The sequence below is a fragment of the Poecile atricapillus genome, chromosome 4, assembly GCF_030490865.1.
Source record: "Poecile atricapillus isolate bPoeAtr1 chromosome 4, bPoeAtr1.hap1, whole genome shotgun sequence".
In the NCBI taxonomy this organism is placed as follows: Eukaryota; Metazoa; Chordata; class Aves; order Passeriformes; family Paridae; genus Poecile; species Poecile atricapillus.
The window spans coordinates 15,938,610-15,960,364 of NC_081252.1; the positions used below are offsets into that span (position 1 = coordinate 15,938,610).

At 36.1% G+C, this 21,755-nt stretch overlaps 1 protein-coding gene across 1 annotated transcript in view; it reads right to left on the bottom strand.

Moving 5' to 3' along the window:
• Positions 1–21,755, bottom strand: part of INPP4B (inositol polyphosphate-4-phosphatase type II B) — a 309,603-nt gene that overhangs the window by 203,163 nt on the left and 84,685 nt on the right. The window contains exons 2-3 of the mRNA XM_058837251.1: positions 7,489–7,573; positions 1,747–1,842 (exon numbers count right to left, since the gene is read on the bottom strand). The gene's annotated coding sequence lies outside the window, so the exon portion shown is untranslated. The remainder of the gene's footprint in view (positions 1–1,746; positions 1,843–7,488; positions 7,574–21,755) is intronic.

The window sequence follows — 21,755 nt, forward strand, 5'->3', positions numbered from 1 at the left end:
GGTTATGGAGGGGATAAAAGATGAAACCTCAGGTTTGGAAGGCTCTGAAAACTGTACACAAATCCCTGTGGAGGTGGGACAAGATTTTTGTCTGGGCTGGATCTAAGGAAATCCAAATATGTGGCTGCAGATGCTGCTAAAAATGCTGGGCAACATTTAATGTACCAGTTGGACCATAGATTTCATGAGGAAAGACTGGAAGGAGAAACAAAGTGGAAACATCTGCTTCAGGAGCAGATAAAAAGCTAATGAGGATTCAAATGCATGTCTCTAAGCCTGGCTCAGTCAGAAAAAACAGGTATTCAATTCTTGAGCAAAGAATATTCAAAATCTTAGGGAGCTGCAGATGTTCATTAGATCCTGTTTTCAGACAAGATCTGTTCTTGAGCAACCAAACCTGACCAAGCTGAGCTCTGCCGTTTCTCAAAGATGACTGATCAGACAGAGAAGATTTAGCTGTAAACTCTCCTGTGGTCTGGTTCTGCATGTGAGCCATGAGGGCAGTAACCTTCAGAAAGACCCGTATTTAGAAGAGAAGAGCTGATAACTCTGTTTCTCTGGTAAAGTCTGTACCAGCAGAGTCCTCTACTCCCTTCTGTCACTGACATCTATGAGTCAGAAATCTGTCATATTTCATAGCTGGAGCTTCTGGTGGAAAACTGAAAGGAAAGGCACGTAATCAACCAGCATAAAGATCAAAATTAACTAATTCACTTTAATTTAAAAAAAAAAAAAATACAACAAAAAAACCCCCAACGAAAATCAAACAAAACAAACAAAAAACAAACAACAACAAAAAAAATCCCCCCCCCCCCCAAAAGCCACCAAAAAGCACACACACAAAAAACAAACCACAAAATTAATATCTGCTTATACCATTCAACCTTTAAAAGCACAAAAACACAGACAATTTTAATAAAAGCAGTTTGGATATCCAAAATACCTTAGTGAAGGAAAATCATCGGAGAAACAATCAACACTCAACAGCCAAAATACAAATATAACAAAGGTGTTCATTTCTTCCTTGAAATGGAAATAGGAACAGTAATCTTGCCTTGAAATATCCTACCAAAGCTAGATAAAAAACATCTGGTTTGGGAGGAAATCAATGTTTTTCAATTGAAATCATGCTATTTATATTTACTTCTTAGCTGTAAAAATCAGCCTGCCACACTCAAAAGGCATACTGAATCATCATTAATATGCATGGGACCAGAAATGGAGAGTGAAATGCAGAAGGAGTGGGCATAATTCACTGTATTATGATCTAACAGGTGCCAATTTTGGGATGTGGAAATTCATTCTAAACTATCACTTCAAAACACTACAGTCTGCTATATTTAGATCCTTGGAGTACTTTGACAGCTAAGTTAAATTCTGAAAAGCATATGAAAATACCTGAAAAATACACCTCATTGCAAATAAAAAAAGTTTCATTCTGCAGATCCAACAGTAAGTAAATTACCTATTTTCCATTCTGTTTCAATGCACATTATCACAACATGGTTTGTGTTGGAAGGGACCTTGAAGATCATTTAGTCCAATCCCCCTGCCCCTTCACAGGAACACCTTCTGATAGACCAGGTTGATGAAAGCCCCATCCAACCTGCCCTTAAGCACCACCAGGATGGGACATCCACAACTTCTCTGGGCAGCCTGTGCCTTTCCCTCACCATCCTCACAGTGAAGAATTCCTTCTTAATATTAAATCTAAACTTGTTCATTTTTAGTTTAAACCTACCCCACCTTGTCCTATCAGTCCATGGCCTTGTAAAAAGTCCCTCTCCAGCTCTTCTGTATATCCCCCTTTAGGTATTGGAAGGTTTATGTACCAAAAGTCATCTTGCTGGAGGGAACACAACATGAAAAATAAACATTGGTAAAAAGGTCTGTTCCAATGAAGGGGTGCACAGGTTTATTTATGTAATAAAGATCATAATCTCTTCACTCTTATCCTTCAAATAAATCACCTGCATACAGTCCTCCCTAACAAGCTCAGACATTTAATTCCAAATATCAGTAGGGGGGAAAAAAATTGATATGACTCCTTCCCAAAATGAAACTAATAGACCCACAAATATAATGAAGGCCTCAAATGAATGGCAGACATATCGGAGGAGTCACATAATTAAATAAACACTTGTTACTCCATGTTTTATTAAGATATTAACATTTAAATAAATAATAGATATAGTAATTCATAAAAACATAAATAATAAACCTAAATGCAGTAGTATTTCATAGGTGGACAAAAGCACTTCATACTTTACTGCTAAGAAGTTATCATAGAACACAAGCACCATTTGCTATACTGTTACTGCTGACAGGAGTTACTATGAGTAATTTTGGAAAAAAAAAAAACCCTATCTTTTACAAACATTTACTGCTGACCTCAACAACAACAGTGCCTTATCTAGTTTGCACTCCTGGTTTTACTGTTGTGATATCATTTTTGAATAGGATGACATGTAAGATTTAAGAACATACAATATTAAGAAAATTTTCTATCTACTTGTTAATCTGCAATGTAACAATTGCAGAACAATAATCCTCTTCTTCATCTGGACATCCCCAATGGGGTTTCAAATTCATAAATCCAGGGGAAACCCTTCAAAAAATTAAACACAATGGTTTTTCTTGCAGAACAAACTTTGAACTTATTAGTCCTAAACTGAAAGGAAAATTATATATTGTTGCATCTTGATCCTCTTCATTTCAGTATCAGAGCCTCCACAGAAGGCAAGACCTGAGGAAGCAGATAATGGAAAGCAAACAGGTCTATGCACAGAACCTTTTCTGGCCTGTTCACCAGCAACTCTTCACTGAAGCATGGTCTCAATGAGACTTTCTCCCACAGAAGTCAGCATAGAAACTTTTTGTCCCACAGCACTTGTGCCACTCAAATAATGCAACACTCCTGCTCAAAATTACTACTGTCAGCATACACCGCTGACATATTCCCAGCGGCACTGGAAAGCCTTTTCTATTCTAACCCAACAGCCTAAAATCAGAAATGTCGTTCCTTCATCCTCAGGAAACTTTTCCGTCTTTACATTATTTCATAATAAAATTTGTTTTTCCTAAGTTTTTAAATTTAAATACAATAAATTTAAATACAATAGCAATTGCCTCTTTTCCCTCTAAAAACTTATATAATTCAGTTGTTTTAAAAAGAAAAACAACCTTCTTGCTAAAAATGTCTGAGTGACATTTCTATAAATTTTTAAGAGTATTTTTATTGTCATTTCAACCACAATCTTTTACAGAGAAACTTTGGTTTGTGTTAATTCACAAAAAAACTTCAGGCAGCTATTGAACCTGACTCTTGTCTTTCAAAAGACTGCAGTTTAATGGAAAGGCTTTCAAAATAAAAAACATAATAAAATAATACAAATTTCCACTTTGCTTTTACATCTTATTTGCTTGCTATTAACTTTCTATATTTTTAAAAATATTTTATTGGTTTATTTTCATAAACAGGTAAAAGTGACAGGAAGACTGATATTCTTTGGCTTGCTTTATTTTCCTTCATGAGAGTTTAAGCATAACACCATGTTGAACAAGACAAAGAATAAATTACTGGGACAATTCAAATTAATAAAATGTTAATACAAAGCCCATGGTCAACATCTGCAGTGACAGCCTTGACTTTTTTAGAGGATCACTATTCCTCCTGCTATGTTAATAAGCAAAGTAAGAGTTCAAACAGACTAAAGGTTGTCTGTATCTTTTCAGATGGCAGCAAAAAAATAATTCTCAGCTCAACTGCTAGCTCAGCAGAGGAAAATGGTTAAGAGTATCAATGAGTCACTGACACTCTAAAATATAAAGCACCATCACAGCTAACCACCATATGCTGTAACAAAAGTAGAAAGGAAGCTTTGATACGTAAATTATATCCACAGGATATTTCTAATACAGATATCAGAGGCTTTTAATCCACAAAGCTGTCTGAATTCTATATGCTGATGCATTTCATGTTCAAATTAGTAGTGATGAAATCATCCTGTGGTTACTCATCATGCTATGTTAATCTTTCTTTGGGAGTTATATTTTCAATCAAAGATAAAGAATTTAATTAAATTTTTTTATCTTCAGTGATTTTTTTTAAATTTTGCAATGCTGGAATAAACTTATATAAGTTACTATTATAAGCTCCATTTAAGTCCCTATAGAACCTCACCAAGAGTGTATCTGAAATTAATATAGCATGATGCCCCAGGCTGACTAGTGCAGTACAACACTCCATTTCTTTTAATACCTTTCAGCTTCCACACGTCACACTGTTTCTACCCTTTCATTAAATACCACACTTATATTGGAAGAAATGCAAACCACACAAATATTTGAATACCACAATGGTATCTTAAGATTCCCTGAAAAAATACACTGCAGCATTCACTGAAAGTTCAAGGGTGGCCTTTACAAAGCAGTGGACTACTTCTGCTGAATGGAAGCAGTTCACATCTCTAGCTGGACCATCAGTCCACCTTAAAAAAGGCAGGATTCAGAGGTCTTCTTTCTCTGCCTAGGTCTGCAAGAGAAACCTTGCATATGCCTCACTCATTCCATCTCTAAAATAGGGAGTGATCCTGACCTGCCTGTCCAAACCACCACTATTGAAACAAAAGTCTTCAAGTTTAAGTGGTTTGTATACTACAAATGTCAAAAGGGAATGCTTGCTGTCTTAGGGGTATTCCTACATACACGCCCCTTTTTTATTATATTCCTCATTTACTGCAATATTATTTAGATGACTGACCTTGTATGAAAAGCTGTTTTCTTCCTTTGCTCCCTCCCACCCTCTCACCAGCCCTATCTGGATGTTACAGCTCTTACCTCCCTAACTCTCACTAAGGGACCACACACAGTAATCTAATACAGTCTTTAAGGAATCTCTCTTCCTGAATGAGAGAAGAGATTTACAGATCAAGAGAAGGCAGTGCATGCAGTCTCTCACATCTGGTTTCATTTCACTGTGCCTGTGTCTCTTGGGGATATTCTACTTGGAAACCTTCTGAGTTAGGCTGCTTCAGGAGGACTCCACTTGAAGCCCTGACAGGTTTATTTGCTCTGACTTCTTCTGTACAGCCCTTCTTTTTTAGGGCCCACAGTGCCCTGAGGTGATCAGCAGCTTCACAGAATCATTAGATGTTGCATGAACATTTTTCCCTCCATGCTTACTCCACTGCCCTTCATTATGTTCTCTTCCTATCCCAGACAGTCTCCATTTTTCACTCTTATGACTCCCAGAATTCAATCCACCAGTCAGAGACACATGGAGACAATTGGGCAAAGGGTCTCTCCAATCCCCCTTCACAGTTCCAAACTGAAGCTTGCAAGTTGAAGAAAATGTCCTTTTACCACCACAAGTTAAATCACACCGCCTCCTTTCTTGGAGCTTCTGCTGTGCTATGGCACAACTCTCCTCCATTAGTTCCACAAGAAATTTGACATTGTGAGCAGGTATGTCCTCCTATCCTGCTTTCATGTGAATCCTTTGAAGTCCCAGATACACAATTCAGCTTTTTTTGGCTCTAAATAGCCAATGGATCTAATCTTGTGATGACACAACTAGCTTTTCATTGTCAAAGCCACTACTGATGAAAGGCCTCTCTTCCAAGTTCCTGAGTTTTGCTTTTGTCCCCTATTTTGTTTTCTGAATTTTATTCTATCCTACAGTACATGGATTATTATTTCACTTCTTTTAGTATTTTATCCTCATTCAATACACTGTATATCATCTTCATTTGTCTTCAGTTTTGTTCTAATACCTCATAATAGTCGGGCTTTCTTTTCCCATCCAACAAATCATCAGCCAGGTTGTCATCCATACTCTCCAGCATGGGAAAATTGCCAAGTCTGAAACACATTTCTCCTCTACCTGTATGTCTCTTCCTCTTTCTTCTATCATGCACCATGATTCATCATAATTTGCTGGCTTTGTTTACGTGTTTCCGTTTTTCTCCTTTAATATGTTTTTAGAGGATGAGCAGAATGCCACTCTTACCCTTGGTTCCTACTGAAATTCCACCAATCTTCAAAACCTGACTTTGGAAAGTCTGTCTCTCAGCTAGTTCCTAATTATACAAGATTATTTCTTCCTCCACACATATTCACAGTCTCTTTTTTCTCCACAGGCAGCCTAAAGTGCTTACTCAGAATTCATTGTTGTCTATGTCCCCAGCTTTTGGGCTTAAAATCTGCCAGTGTTGCTGCCACAGAAACTGTCCTGTTTGCAACTTCAAAGCTGATTGAGTCCTCTCAGCAATTACAGCTGTATTCTGGGTTCAGTTCAGCAGCATTGTGTTCAAGCATTGTAAAAGAAGGGCAGAAAGGAACTGACATGACTGTATTTATACTCATGAAGTTGGGAATTCTATAAATGAATTGGACTCATTGAGGGCACAATTAGAGAATCTCAATTTGAGAGTCAATGGGAAACATTCAACTCTTACAGTCAGGGAAAGCAGTGCTTTCAAACCCAGAAAGAAATACTTTTTGATGCAGTGCCTCAACATCAGGCACAAAACATGATTTTGTTCCTTACAAAAGATGAAAGATTCGAGCTATTCCCCAGAATACTACCCAGATAAGGATAAAATCCACAATGAATATAATTTAAGACACTGTCTTCTCAAACATGATGAACCACTATGAATCACTTCATCATTTGAGGAGAAAAGTCAGCATAATTAATGCAAAATTTTCTTAGAAGTGGGCTGGAGATTTTGGTACATAAAAAAAAGAGGATAGGAACTTCTACTAAATGTACTTCTACTAAATGTACTTCTACTAAATGTAACTTCTACCAAATGTAAATGTATTCATCAAGCAAAGCAGCCTAACTTTTTACCTCTGCTCTTAGACCATCACTGCTAACAGAAAATGGCAAACTGTTCGGAGGATTTCAAAACACTGCAGTGGTATCAGAAAGAATCCATGTCATAAAAAACTTCTAACACAATGGATATTTAAGTGGCTCCTGGAGAGAAAACTGTCAGCACTTTCTCCAAATAAAATCTTTCCCCTAAAACAAGGATTCTGATTTATATGAGATAGCAATTTTTTCTGCTGTTTTAAACAATTCTATGAATGAAGACTCGATAAGAGGTGAGAAAAACAGGAAACTTGTCATTTAATAGGGAGTTTAGCAATGAGTAGTTATTGAAGAACAAGATCATTGACTATGCATCAAAATAAACCACATACCGTACAAAATACCTGACAAAACATAATCTCAAACTTCTACTTATTGTCAGAGGAAGATGATGCCATGACTTTCACTTGATTTTAGGATTTTCTTTGTAGGCATGAATTCAGAGACCACCAGTATTTAAATGCATGCATTGAAGAGACAGCAGGATATATTTTAGCTGAATTTCTAGCAAAGTTCCAATGCCTGGGTGGTTGGATTTTTTTTATTTTCATTTTTGTTGGCAGAAATAAACAAGTCACACTGAACACATTGACGTATGTCTTACTTACTGAGAACTATTGAAACATCTGTTTTACTCCTGAATTCCGCTACCCAGCAGCACTCCAGGATTACCACTTCAGAGGCATCAGAGCTCTGTGAAACAAAGACGGTGAAACATTAGGATTTGGAACCTGACTGGGAAGTCCTTCTGTTTGGCTGTTCACAGCTGAAGTGACATGGAGATACAAAGACAGAGGTCACTAGGTAGATGGATAAAGGCATTCTTTAGTTACTGATCTGTGCCATCCTACATCAGCAAAATGAGTTACAAAAGAAATAAAAGATATAATAAAAGTTATAAAATAATAAAAAAAAAAAAAATGTAAGAAAAAGCCCTGCCGGAAACTTCAAAAAGTAACTTCAGAGGGTTTTTTTCATACTTCCAATACTAAGAAGTTTAGATGACACCTCATTCCTAAGCAAGTCAGGCAAGCCCAGCTCATTCAAACTTTCATATTTTCTCATATTTTCTAGCAAGGCTGAATCAAATGTCAGATTCTATTCAAAGACTAGGATATTTTCAAGTGAACAAAATAACATGAAATTTTACAGAAGGCATTTCTCTTCAATTTTTATTTGAAAGGGTTTTCTTTATCAGCACTTGAAACTTCGAATATGGTCTCTGGCTATGCAATTCAAATGACATTAAATGATACAGACCTATTGCTGAATGCAAAGGGATACAAATTACCACTATCATTTTTTGTGAGTGCTTTGCAGACAAGATGCAAACTCTTCTAGTTAATAAGTGTGAGTCATATTTCAGAAGACTGAAGCTATCAATCACTCCCTCAGGATTAATATTTTTTCCCTCAAAACTCATATTACCCATTTTTTACCCCTACCATCTGGTAACAAATAACCCTTAGAACATGCACCCATAGGCTCCCTTCATTCCAGCTTCCCAACATGAATGTTACAGAACTCATTCTCTACTTCAGTGAGATTCTGCAGGGATTGATTAATGCAAATGCTTGTTCTAACATTCCTTCCTCAGGTAGTACTTTATTCCAAGTGATCCTGAAGATGGAATATTTTTCATATTGTGCAGCAATTTTGCCAAAAGCCTGAACTTTAGTTTCACATATCTCCCACTTAATGAATGACTTCATAAAGTAGCTCATATTTAGAGCACCTGCCTAATATGCACAAGTTTTCTTTTCTACCCCTTTCTCTGTATCTATGCTGCTTTATTTGGCCTGCCAGAACCAGACTCAAACTTTCTGCCAAGGATTTCATGTTAATTTTCAAATGGATGTCTTGATCCTGCTTTTCTCACAAAAGGACCTTTTACTTATATAGTAATAAAAAACCTTTCATGACCAAAACTGTGAAAATTCAATACAAGACTGAAAGACAGACTAGTAACAGAACACATTTCAGAAAGTCTAAAAAGGATTTCCTTGAAAAGTATATATTTATTCTCTCCAAACCCAGTTATCAATCACATATCAACACCCAAAGGAAACAAAACGTTAAAATAAAACAGAAGAGCATGAAAAAAAGCACACTATGGTGTACTGAAATATGCCAGAATTCGAAACGAGCTGTGGTATACTAAGAAAAAAACAGACTTCTCTCAAAACCAGTTGTAAACTGATTTCTTTGAAAAATTATTCAGGCTGGGCTGATCTAAAAGGAACATATTGTCATATAGACAGAAAAACAGCCCATCTGACTATTTAAAACAAAAAAATAGAGAGAAAAGGATAAAGTTGTGAAACAATGCAGTGAGTTTTGATAGTAATCCAAGTGCTATGTTGAGAACTTTTTTATTTATAGAATCCAGCAAGTCAGTGGCCATACACGGCAACCCAGAAGCAATTTTCAAATGCTGTTGAGTGAGGTATTCTTTGAGGATCTACCAGGTCTTCATGAGCAAGATCTAAATTCAGTTTGGGAAAATAGGCAACAATAGTTCAACAAAACAAACAGCAGACTAATTAGGAAGAGTTTTCCACTGCAATGATCCTGGTAACTATTTTAATTCTTTAAATTTCGAAGCCCCAGTAGAGTCTCCCAGATAACCCTCCCTTGAAAAGTAGATAACGCAGCCTCATTCCTTTAGGAGCTGGCTATCTTTCAGTGGAGATACAACCAAGAGGATTTTATTTTTAAAGTCAATGAAGGTCTAAGTCCATTTAACACTCAGCTGTGGCTACATAAAGCTTTTGTGTTAAAAAGAGAAAAAAAAAAATTAAAAAAATCAAATTACTCTGAACAGTTTTCCTCCTTCCATCCCCACAGAAAATTGTTCCTCTCATACATTCATGCTCCAAAGATGAAAGACAGAAGCATGAAAAGTCCCCAGACTTAACATTCTCTCCAAAACATGTAACTGTGGTAAATGGATATAAGTCAGTAGGCAAAGAAAAGCAACTCCCTGTTACAGGGCTTTCAGATGAGTCAGGTGTTTGGAAAGACAAAGGATGAGGAATCACAGCTTCTATGTAGTTTCTATAGTTGCCAAGACTGAAAGACTTGGTGTTTTGATTTGTACATGAATGTTAAGTGTATAATACAAATAAATTGGCAAGCAGGCAGCAAAAATAGCTTTCAAACAATTAACGAGATTCTGTCTCAGAGAAGTCTGTCTCACAATGAAGTTGACATACAACAGTAACTGCAAACAAAAGAGCAGAAGATGATTTCAAACTGTCTACATTTTAAGCCTGCAGATGCTGCAGCTCAGAGCCTCTTTAGAGACAAATTACTCCCCTCTCTGCATCAGTGGAAGCTGGAATGAAGCAATGCCGCAGCTTCAAATGAATGTGAATGCTTTTCCAAGATCCACAATCTAGAACACTGAGCAGAGAACATGTATCTACTTCTTCTGTATGTGAGAGACAGCAAAAGGGGAAAGAAGAAAAAGGGATGAAAGAGCATAAGGCTGCAGAAAAGAAAGCACCTGTTGCAGCAAAACATTTCCTACATCCTGACACAAACACAAAGCAAAATATCTTCGGAATTACTGTTATGGCAGACTTTGCATCATTTAGATTAGCTGTGCTATAGTCTGTCACACAAAAAGCTAACAAGAAACTTACTTGCAAATTAAATAACAAAATTGTAATCAAGGAAAACCATTATGTATATCTGATAAAGGATCAGCTGTATTTTTCAGCACCTGAATAGATAAAAAATTTCTCTTATTTTAGGTTCATAACATAAGATCATCTGGACTAGCTATTATCTTATTTTTCTAGGTTTTATTTTATTAAAAGCATACATTATAATGATGTGGTCTTCATGCATGGAAAATATGACTAAAATCAGATTTGTACCACTGTTAAGGTGTAGTATATTAGAGGGTTTTTACTCCTGCATTTGTATTATTCAATAATTGTTATAAAAACTTACTGGATCAATCCAAATGCCAAACATCAGCCAGACAAACTCTTACATCTTTCTCTAAGCCCTGACAAAGTCAACAGGCTTTGTCAACACCACCACCCCAGATCAGGAAATTGTTTTAAAACAGTGATTTAAGGAGACAATTAAATTCTTTCTAAATCTGAATTAAATATCTGTGAGACTGCTGTAGAAGGGTCCCCAAACCTAGAAAATTAAAGCACTGAGAAACTCTGGAAGCTGTCAAAGAGAACATCATGTTTGAGCTATTTTTGCATTCGTATAGGTCTGATGTACCCTTGTGGGAGGGAAGAAGTGCGTCATTGTGAATCAATTTTACAATAGGAGATTTGTTCCAGGAGGTGGGGCAGGGAACCTACTGGTAGAGGTATATCAAGTCAAGAACTAAGCTCACAGTAAAAATTAGAAGTGATATTCCAAGTAATTCCTTTGTGTTAAAACAGTAAGTAGAAAAGTAAAGCTATAGCACTGTAGAAAGAACAAACACTACAGAAAGTAAAAGTTCTTCTAAATAAGACATTATTTAAAGCCTCCCCAGTCAGCTGTGTGTGTGTGAATTGCACAATTGATTTCTTTCAAAACCGTATATTCACAAGTTCGAAATAATTAAATCAAAACTCTATAGATTAGGGATGCTACACACACCAAACTACTTGTGTTTTGTCACATCAGTTATTTTCCCTGGTACTGGCAAATGAGCTCATCAGACTGTTAGTAGCAGAATAATGCAGGCATGTGCACAGGTCACACTTTTGACTACGCTATAAACATTACCACCTATATTTGCTATTTTGACATTAGCACAGATGATGTTCATCACTCCACAGATAAAGTACAGCTTTCTTATAGACTCAACAAGAAAAAAAGGAACAGGAATTATATAGGGTAATATCATCCACAAACAGCAAAGCTAATGGTCTTAAATTTATTTCAATATATTTCTACAGCAATACGCATCCATTTCCAAATAGAGTAAAATTTTTTTCTAATTTTGAGGTATTAACAAATGACTCCATGGCAATCACAAGCATATAATTTGCAGAATTAAAACCACTCCTTTAAATGCTGGCAAGCAGAATTCAACAATCTGAAATCTCTTTCAATATTATGTATTCTTCTGCCATAATAATATCTCCATCCTGTGTCTATTAAGTAATGCCGAGCCTATGACCCAAGCTGTGTGATAAGGAAAAATGTGTTGGCTGGGCGTCTGATGAGGTGTTTCAATTACTCCAGGCAAGCTGTAACCTGGTCGTTCATTGCAACCACCTTTACAAACTGTCAGCTCATCACAGATGCTCAAATCATCTCTTACAAAGCGTAAACTACCCGCTGTGAATAAATCATCATGCAATGCTACCAGATCCAAACTTCAGGCTGACAACATAATACCACTAATCTGCATTCACTCTGCAAAATGTTGACTTACGTCACTAAGTTCTGCAGAACACAAAACTACCTTTAATAGATCATTACCTTTAACAAAAGTGAATACATAAACAAAAGTAGTTTTCTTTTCAGTATCAAAATGAATTAGTAATAATTATAATGGACAAATATACATTCACTTTATTCACACCCCACATTCACTTGGTTAATTATTTCAGCTTGAAAATATCTCTAATTACCCTTCCTCCCAGAATTTAGTTATATGTAATTTAGATACTAATTATTTAAATTTTTCAAAGTTATGTTCTGGTGCAAGACTCCAGTGATGTATCACAACACATATGTTGGATAATTCATTTTTTTTAGCACAAGTTCTCCCACTTCGTTCTATACTTTTGGCAGTTAAATAGAATATGTTGTATTCATATCTGCTCTGCTCCCTCCACATTGCCTTTTTACTTCAGAAATCTTAAGAAGCCCTGACCACAGCTTTGCCCTCAGAGAGACTGCAGTAATCCTGGGAAATCTAGTATGTCTGAGCATGTGCATACTCGACATAAGACTGACATGCAATATTTCCAAGAAGACTGCTGTATCAGACCAAAGACCCCTTATTCTGCCTACTAGTGACTTCATGAAGTATCCAAGGAAGAGGAAAAGCAGGGCAACCACATGCAGTCCTTTTGCAGTTCTCCTCACTTTTCATATTGGGACTTGTTCCTCAGATGCCTTTTCCATTCACTTACTCTCAATAATGCTCCTTGAGAGCCTCTCATACTTTTTCCAACATGTGTCTATGTTTAGCATCTCCAGGACATTATAGCAAGCAATTCCACTATGGCAAGTATTTCCACTACCCATTCCATGAAAAAACACCTTCTTTTGTTTGTTTGGAATCTAGTTCCCCCAATTTCATTTAACATCACAGTGGAAGAGACAATAAACCATAAATGCCTATCTCCTCCTTCAAGCTGTTAATGTTTTTTTCAGATTACTATCAAAGGCCACCTGGGTCATCACCTATTTTCCAGGCTGAAATGTTTTATCTTCTCACCCTTTGTCCTGATGACTCTAGCAGCCCTTTTTCCGAAACTTTCCCATCACCTCTGTGTCCTATAAAATGAAGGGAAAATAAATGCATGTTGGATCTCTACAGACAGAACTCTGCTTTGTTCTCACCTTTCCCAACATCTAATATTGAACTTACTTTTTGACCAAAACTGACCATCCATCGGACCTTTTAAGAGAAATGTAACTCTCTACAGATCTCATTCTGGGGCAGAAAGACAGCAATTGGTGCTAAACCCATTATTTTGATGGGAAACTTAAAATCTTTCTTCACATATGTAACTTCATATTTATGGATGTTGACTTTTATCTGCCACTTAATTGCTAATAATTTAGCCTTGTAAGGGCATTTTGTGATTACTCATACTTGGCACCCCATCTTGACCATTTAGCAAGCAACAGAATTTCTCACCTCACTGTCTACCTTCTTTTCACCATTTATGCAGATGTGACAGCACCAGGCTGTCAGAGTTCCTAGACCTTATGTTATATTCAACTAGTTATTCATGTAAGAGGAAGTCTAGCAATGTAATGATCAGCATTATTTGCATCAGAAGGTGAGAAAAACTATATTGAAAGGCAAATGAAGAATGCAAGTATATAAAGTGAACAAAAATGGTTGCTTACATAATTGTTTTCTGTGTACTCTTGAAAGTGAAAGAAATTTCCAGGAATCACACAGATCATTGATTTAAATGATGCACAAGCTGTATGTGCAATTATTTGAATACATTTGAAGTACGAACATCATAAATGACAACACAAACTGCAGCAAAATATGGCATTTTAATAATACTTCAAGAGCAGAGAAAAACAAGACTAAAGTGTATTCTATTCATTGGCCTCCAACAAGTAATACATTGTGCAAATTACCACTGCAGAGAGCTGTGCCTTATTCAAGACTGAGCTTCATAAACCACAGAACATCAAAGAGAGCCTCAGGATGGAACACTTCATAGCAAAATACTCTTTTTAACCTTTCTTACATTTTCCCCCAAAGTGAAAAATTAACCCAAGATTCACTACATGCTACCCAGTTTTTGCAAAACCTTAGAATAAAAAAAAAATTTAATATAAACATTGTGAAAATGAAGTGGTTTAAATATTTTTAATTATAAACTGCCAATATATTGAGTATATGTATTGTAAAGATAACTCCTTCATCCTTGGACTGTCCACGGTGATGTTCATTTGAAAGTAGGCTGTGATTCTCCCCTACACAGCCCCTGAGCTTTAATCTCCTCACAGTGTTTTGGAAGAATCAAATAGAATATTTTTCAGGATGCTTAAGACTTGTCATACTAAGAGATGGATGCATGATTAGCTGTAGTCCCTAAGAGGATCAGAAGTCATCCTAGCAGATCTGTAAATTGTCACCAGGCCCAACATCACTAAACACCAACTTCTGAATCAAGAGAAATACTTGAATTCTTTTTAAGCCTCTTCATGTTAACTTCACCATTCCTTCTCCAGCACTTCCTTTTCCTTTCCTCTCTTTTTTGGAGCTATAGAAATGATAGCTCTCCAGGCCACTTCCAAATGCAATGTGGCATAAGAAGATATGTCAAAGCAAGGTACATTCTGCCTTTAATCTGCACATCTGTGTTCTTTGTAAGAGCAGCAGAATCAGACCCTTAAAATATAGCAGAGACGTATAGAGGATATCATGTTTGAGGAAAAATAAAACAAAAAACCTCAGACTGCAGCCATAGAAATAAAGATGATTGTTGTTTTTTTTTTTATCTCCCTGAGAAATTTCTTCTCATATTCCCTTGGAACCAATAAGTCACTGGATATAAAAGGCAGAGTGATCCATCCACGTGTTGGCACCCAGAAAAAAAAAATCTAGATTATAAACTCTCAATTTAGAAAGTTTACATCACAGTCTTTGAAATGAGATTAATTAAGCTTCATCAATTTTAGTTTAAAAAAGAAAAAACATCTCCCTCCACTATAAATTAAAAACATTATTTCAGACATCTTATTGGCTTTCTGGTATTCGGGATTTTGTCTCAGGAACTCTTACGAATTAAAGCATTCACGTGACAAATTGCATGGTTTTGAGGTTTGGGAATCAGGACAAAAATGTTGTAAGCAGCAAGACTAATGTTTAATCTTAAGTTAAATATGAAAGGAAATGATGAAATCTCACAAATACTATGTTTTCCCTGCTTTATTCTTAACTGGCAAATTTTCACAGAAATTTTAGAAAAACGAGTGCTTCAACCCAAAAAAATAGCTGTTTTACTTTACTAAAACATCATACATTCCTATTTTTGAGTATTTGTAACAACTGTAACTAAGCATGAACAAATATCTAAGAAAATAAGCACATTCATGCATACAACTGATACAGGACAAAACCAGCTAGATATCAACAGGAGGACACTTCTCATAAAACAGTTGTTTCATCTTTGAGCTCTCAGACCATCAAGGGAAACCTACAAAGCATTTCTCAAATCTGAGTTTTGGAATGGAGGATGCAGCTTCACAAGGAAACAAACTGACATAATGGCAAAATTTCATAACTCTGCTAGATACCAAATACATCCAATGGGCCTTAAAATAAAAATTATGGGCCCTGTGTGATGTCTTCCCTCCACAGTCAACTCCTCACATTCCACCAGCTATAAACTGCATGACCCTCAGGAGGCAACTGCTTTCTTTTCTCTTTCCTCCACCTAGAACATACTGCCTGTTTTTCTCCTGCCTCCCCTCCCAGGAGTTACCTTCTGTTTTTGAGACGGTAAAATTGATCTCTGTTTAACACTGAGAAACGGTCTTCACCTTCTGTTTAGCTTTGAATACTGATGTTTTGGTTTCAGACCTTAACAAAGGCATTTGTGATCAAGAATGTGTCATGTCTCAGCTGTGTCACCTGGTTTAATAAACCCCACAGTCTCCAGCTACTGATCTTTATTGTGTTCTTAAATGAAATACACCACCACTATCATTCTTCAGAGTAATACGTACAAAAAGAAAAAAAGGAGTAATGAGCCTACAGAAAAATGTTTTAGGAAAAGTGGTTTTAGCAGTTAGGAAAGAAAGATCAGTAGGCCTATATGTGTAAGCAAAGAAGGTACCTACTTGTTTGAGTGGGGACACCATCACATGTTTTAATTTAAACTACATTTAACAATTCGATGTGCAGTTCAAATAAAGTTTTCAAAAGTACCTAGCAAAGAGCAGTACTGGGGTTTCTAACCTATTTAACAAAAATTCTTTTTTAAATAACGATGCGTAAATACATTAAAGCAAACTTTTATCTGTACTTAGACCTATTGCACCTTCTCTCTGTAAATCTTTTCTTTCTACCTTTTACAAAAATCTAAGTGTATTTGAAAAGGAAACCACAAAATTCAGTGTCAAACTGAAAACCCTAGGTATGCAATCGCTATTTGAAGCCATAAGCATGAAGAACAAAAGTGTCCAGCTGCAGAAACTACTGGATTCTCAGATATTTAGGTACCATGTTCTACATTCAAAGCAAAATGACTAGAGCCATTATAAAGTTAGATTATTGTAATACAATTAATCCAGAAATTGTTGATTATGGCATCAACAGGCCCTTAATATTTCTTCATTTACATCTAAATTCTATTTTGATATATTTCACTTGCCTCAAATACGGTGTAGATACTGAAGTCTACAGTACCACATGTTGGCTATAAACAGCAAGCATAAAATTGATTGTTTAATTAGTAGTAAGTAAAAAGCTCTCAAATATGCCTTAAAATACATATCCTTCACAGAATACTAGGGCTATTTCACAGGCCATCTTTGTCTACTGTTTATGAAATTAATATCAGATTTTACCATCACCAAAATAGTTGTCTCACTTTGCTTTGAAATTTGTTCCAATATTCTATTATTCAAAATATGCTACACAATAAAGAAAACAGACACGAATAAAAATATTTTGAAATCTTTGCTATCTTCCAGAGAAACAGCACTGCTTATCCCTCCAGTCATGTCAGTGTCTTACAAAAATTAAAACTCTTAATTTCCTAACCAGATGACTTTGGAGAGAAAGGACCACATTTACATCACAACAGAAGCCAGAAAATTAAAACTTAAAAATGCCTAAATAAATAAACTACACAATAATTGTTTCATCTGTGCAAAGATCCACATAGCACTGTATGAATTTATGACAACAAGCAAAGGAAAATAAATAGGGAATTCTTTAAGAACATGGCAAGCTCATAATCATGCTCCTTTAAAACACCTCCAAGTTTCTGCTAGGCCTGTTCAGAGACTTTTCTGAACAAATGGGCAATTGTGTTTAATGAATGTGTATCAATTCCTTCACAATAATGCATTTGCCAATGTATTCAATTCTTCAAGTTTTTTTATAACTCACTTATTATTTTCCTGAAATTACCTTGGCTTTTATTTTAAATAACTTCCTACAAAAGACATTCTTCTAGTTTGCTGTACTCCCACAGCAACCACAAAAGAAAACAAAATAAAATCCCCAGTAAAAATTATTTGAAAACACTTGGAAATATGCAGAAAGCACACCACACTGATAAGTTCAGGGCAAACAAAATGATAATATGGATCACTTCAGAGTTCTTGCAAAATTACATAAAGTCCTACCATTTTCACCTCTGAGAATTTAAATTTACCTACAAAACACAAATTGAACTGTTGCAAGAATAGTATACTAATTTTTAAAAAGTCTTTTAAGCCTGTGACACATTGGCTAAGTAATGCTGTGCAGCCATGTCTAGAGAGACCAGTTCTAGCAGATAAAAGCTCACTGTGAAGCAAAATATTCTGTACAATGTCCTGACACACAGCCTCAAGAGTCCATGCATTTGAAGAGTCCAAGAAGTTAGTCTGCTGACAAAACTATATATTAGCAAACACTGAGGTAAAGTTTAGCGCATACTAGGCAGAATTAGGTTAAACTTATCTCACCATAAAGGTGGACTGTGAGAAATCATTTGTTTCCTGAAAAAAATAAGCCAAGCAATAATTTCAAAAATTTCAACATTTTAGCATTCGATTTGGGGGTTTTTTGGGTTGTTGGTTCATACTGCACTTGAAGGCCTTTTGTTAAAATACTCCAAAATCTCACTGGTAACAAAGGGATTTTTCTGCATTATCATGAGCAAGTTAAGGTTAAATAGCCTTTATTTTGCCCTTCTGCATTTTCCTTCTTCTTCAGTCATAAAAAGGCAGCTTACAGTTTCTGAAACAGCTATGTCAAATGCTGAACTACAAATAACAGTAATTAAGTTTCCCCAAAGATTTTTCAGCATAAAATTAAAATACATTCATGACTGTTATTAAAAGAAGAGTACAGCTGAAAGCACTGGATTAAAGATAATGAAGTTGTACAGTGTTGTGGAAATGTCAATGTTTATTGCAACATAACAGCTTAGAAACACTTTACAGAGCCAACTATAACCTTCATATGGGCTTCAGCTGCTAATTATAGGTCCCAAAAAGTAGAAGAAAAAATTAAGCCCTAGAGGTCAGAGTTTTAGCACTGTTCTCTAACAGCAAATCAAAAACTTTCTATATTACATTTTCAATTATTAAGGGAAATTTCAGCCACAGCACCCCTCCCTAAAACCAAACACCAGCTCCCCAGAAAAGCCACATACAACCCCTTTTTTCTTTATAGACATAAAAAGACACAGTCATCTTTTTTTTCAAAATCTGCTCCCATCTATGTAGTGCTTTCAACTGTGTGTGAATACAAGGATATATGTCCACAAAACACTACAACCACACATGCAAAGTATACCCCTGCAAATAGATACATGTACAATGCTAACACAGTGTTACACATTTGTTCCTTTGTGGTTTTAATGAGTTCTCCTGTGCCATGCTGCCAAATCCTTCCAAACAGACTTTTACTTTGCACACAGGGACACTTAGTGAGCAGCAAAGTGTATGTTCTCAATCTAAAATAAATAGAACATTATTTCTCCTGCTTCCACTTGTTACCGTTATTTTCTATCTAGAACAAAACAGAAAAATGCTTCCCAAAAAAATACCCTTTTAAAAACAGTTCTCTCATTTAGCAGCCTCATCACTGCTCTGGCATTTAGCCACCCTCAAAAAGGCATTTATTGCTTCATACACCATCTCACTGTAAGTGCTGTGCCCTAAACATTGAATGAAGTATTAGATACTCCCCAGGAAACTGATCAAAATGACACAGCATAAAGGGCAACCAGCAATCTATGGTATAATAAAAGAACAGCACATTAAAGAATTAGTACAATATTTATACTCAGTTGCATAGAAACCCTTTGAAGCTACTTACAACATTGACTTCAGCATCCACTACATCCATCAACTTAGTAGTAATTTAAATGTCAAAGCAGCTAACAGTGACTTTTCAGCATTACAGAAGGTGCATGTTTATCATACCAAGATGTTGTAATCACATTTGATAGGGTGTGAGGAGAACCCACCAGCTGAACATTTCAAAGTAATACACATGATTAATGAAACCATTTTGTTTTGTCCCGTCTACCTAAGCTATACTTTAGGACATTGTGAGCTTACAGACAACCTGGTAAAATTATGTGGTTGACACAGTAGCATTGCTACACATGCATTTTCAGTTCTATTGCACAAACACCACTAAATCCCCACCGGCCAGGACTCAGAGATGAGTGACATCATATCTGTGTTGTCAGGGGACCAAAGGAATACAATGCCCAACTGGTCCTGGATTTCTACTTGAAGTGGGAATAAAAACCTTTTCCTTCTCCTCTGGAATTTTAAGGAAAAAAACCATATTTTCTCCCTTTACTGGAACCCCTACAGATTTCCACCAAATTCCTGTTTTAGGGAAGCCTGCAGGTACCAGGTCTCTCTACTCACTGAGTACATTAGGCTTGGAACCCTGTTTCCCTAAGTCTTCACAGGCCAGAAGTCTTGACCCCTTTACCATCTTCATCTTTCCAGAGTTTGAGGCAAAAGGGAGGATAAAGCTGTGCAGGGTTGATTTTGTCAATCTTGTCCTCCACTCAAAAAACTTCATAGGAAACAACAGCTTCTACTAACTTGATTCTTGTCATTATCACTTTGCTGTGAACTTCAAACTAAACCAAAATTAGATGACTATTTGATATTTGGTAAAAACTTCTAAAAATAAAAAAGGAGCTATTCCATTCAGATGTTCTCATTTCTAATTATCTTCCTCCTGAAGGAGACTTGTACTCATTGCCTGTACCAAGCAAAAGAAAGGTTTGACAGCCACAAGAGTCTCATCTGCTTGCACAAAACCATCTCAGCAGCACTCTGGGCATGTGCACAGAAAGACTGTCTCAACACACAAGAGCTGTGGACAGGGATCCTGAGCAGAGATGTTCAAGAAGAGACAGGAGGAGGTGAAGGAATGAGCATAAAAACAGTAAGGAGAAAACTCAGCAAGTATTTCAATGTAGAGAAGACACTTAAAAGGTCTGACTCCAAATGTCATTTCTAGAGACAGTGAAGCACTTCTGGAGAGCTTCTTTGTTTCATTTTTCTAATATCAATAAACCAAAGAAATGAAACTAAAATTAGGACTTTAAGCTACCTTAAGATGGTAGCTGTAATTACTCTTTTCTAAGGAACCAATATAAATGCAGTAATTTCTGAGGAAAAGAGAATGAAATTTGGCTCATTCCAACTAATCTTTCTCACAACTGCCAAGGATATGCAGGATCAGTCTTTGTTAATTCTTTACCATAGAACTTCTCTTCAGATAAGTTTCTCACACAAGGAAATTCTCTCTTAAGTAAGAGAGAATCAGCTTTCCAGAACATTTTATCCACGTCAATGTATTAAAGATGAGAACTACAGCTACCATTTTTCCTCTTTTGATGTGAATAAATTGAAACACAGTGAGCACTTCCTTAAAAGCAGCTAGAATTTAATCCAGACAGCTGGCTAGGAATGTTAAGCAGTAGTGTCATATCTACAAGTATACACACACAATCTAAATTTTCAAGGCTGACTCTTTCATGCTCTTTCATCAATAGGAATAGTGTTGGTATCCCAGCTTCGAAAAAAGAAACCACTGGAACCATGTGTGCTCATAAGAAACACACATGCCATAAATGCCCCCTTCGCCCCTTTTTTTTTATTTTATTTTTTTTATTTAATGAGTGCTTAAACAGGAAATTTGCTTTTAAGAGAAAAAGCAAAGTTTTTATGCCTAGATCAATGTGTTCTTTTCATCATAGCTCTCAAGTTCAGAACACAGACACACTGCAAGTAACACAGCAGAAAAGTCTTCAACAGAAGACCAGAATTTTTCGCATTAAGACATTTCTTACATTCATTTTTTAGCTATGGAAAATATAAACTTTTGAATAGCCATATTAATGTATCAGAATGTCTTGTTTTTACTTGGATACCCAAAATAATAATTTTCTTCCATACAAACATTTTAAAATACCTTTTTCTGGTACTTCCTGACCATGCCATA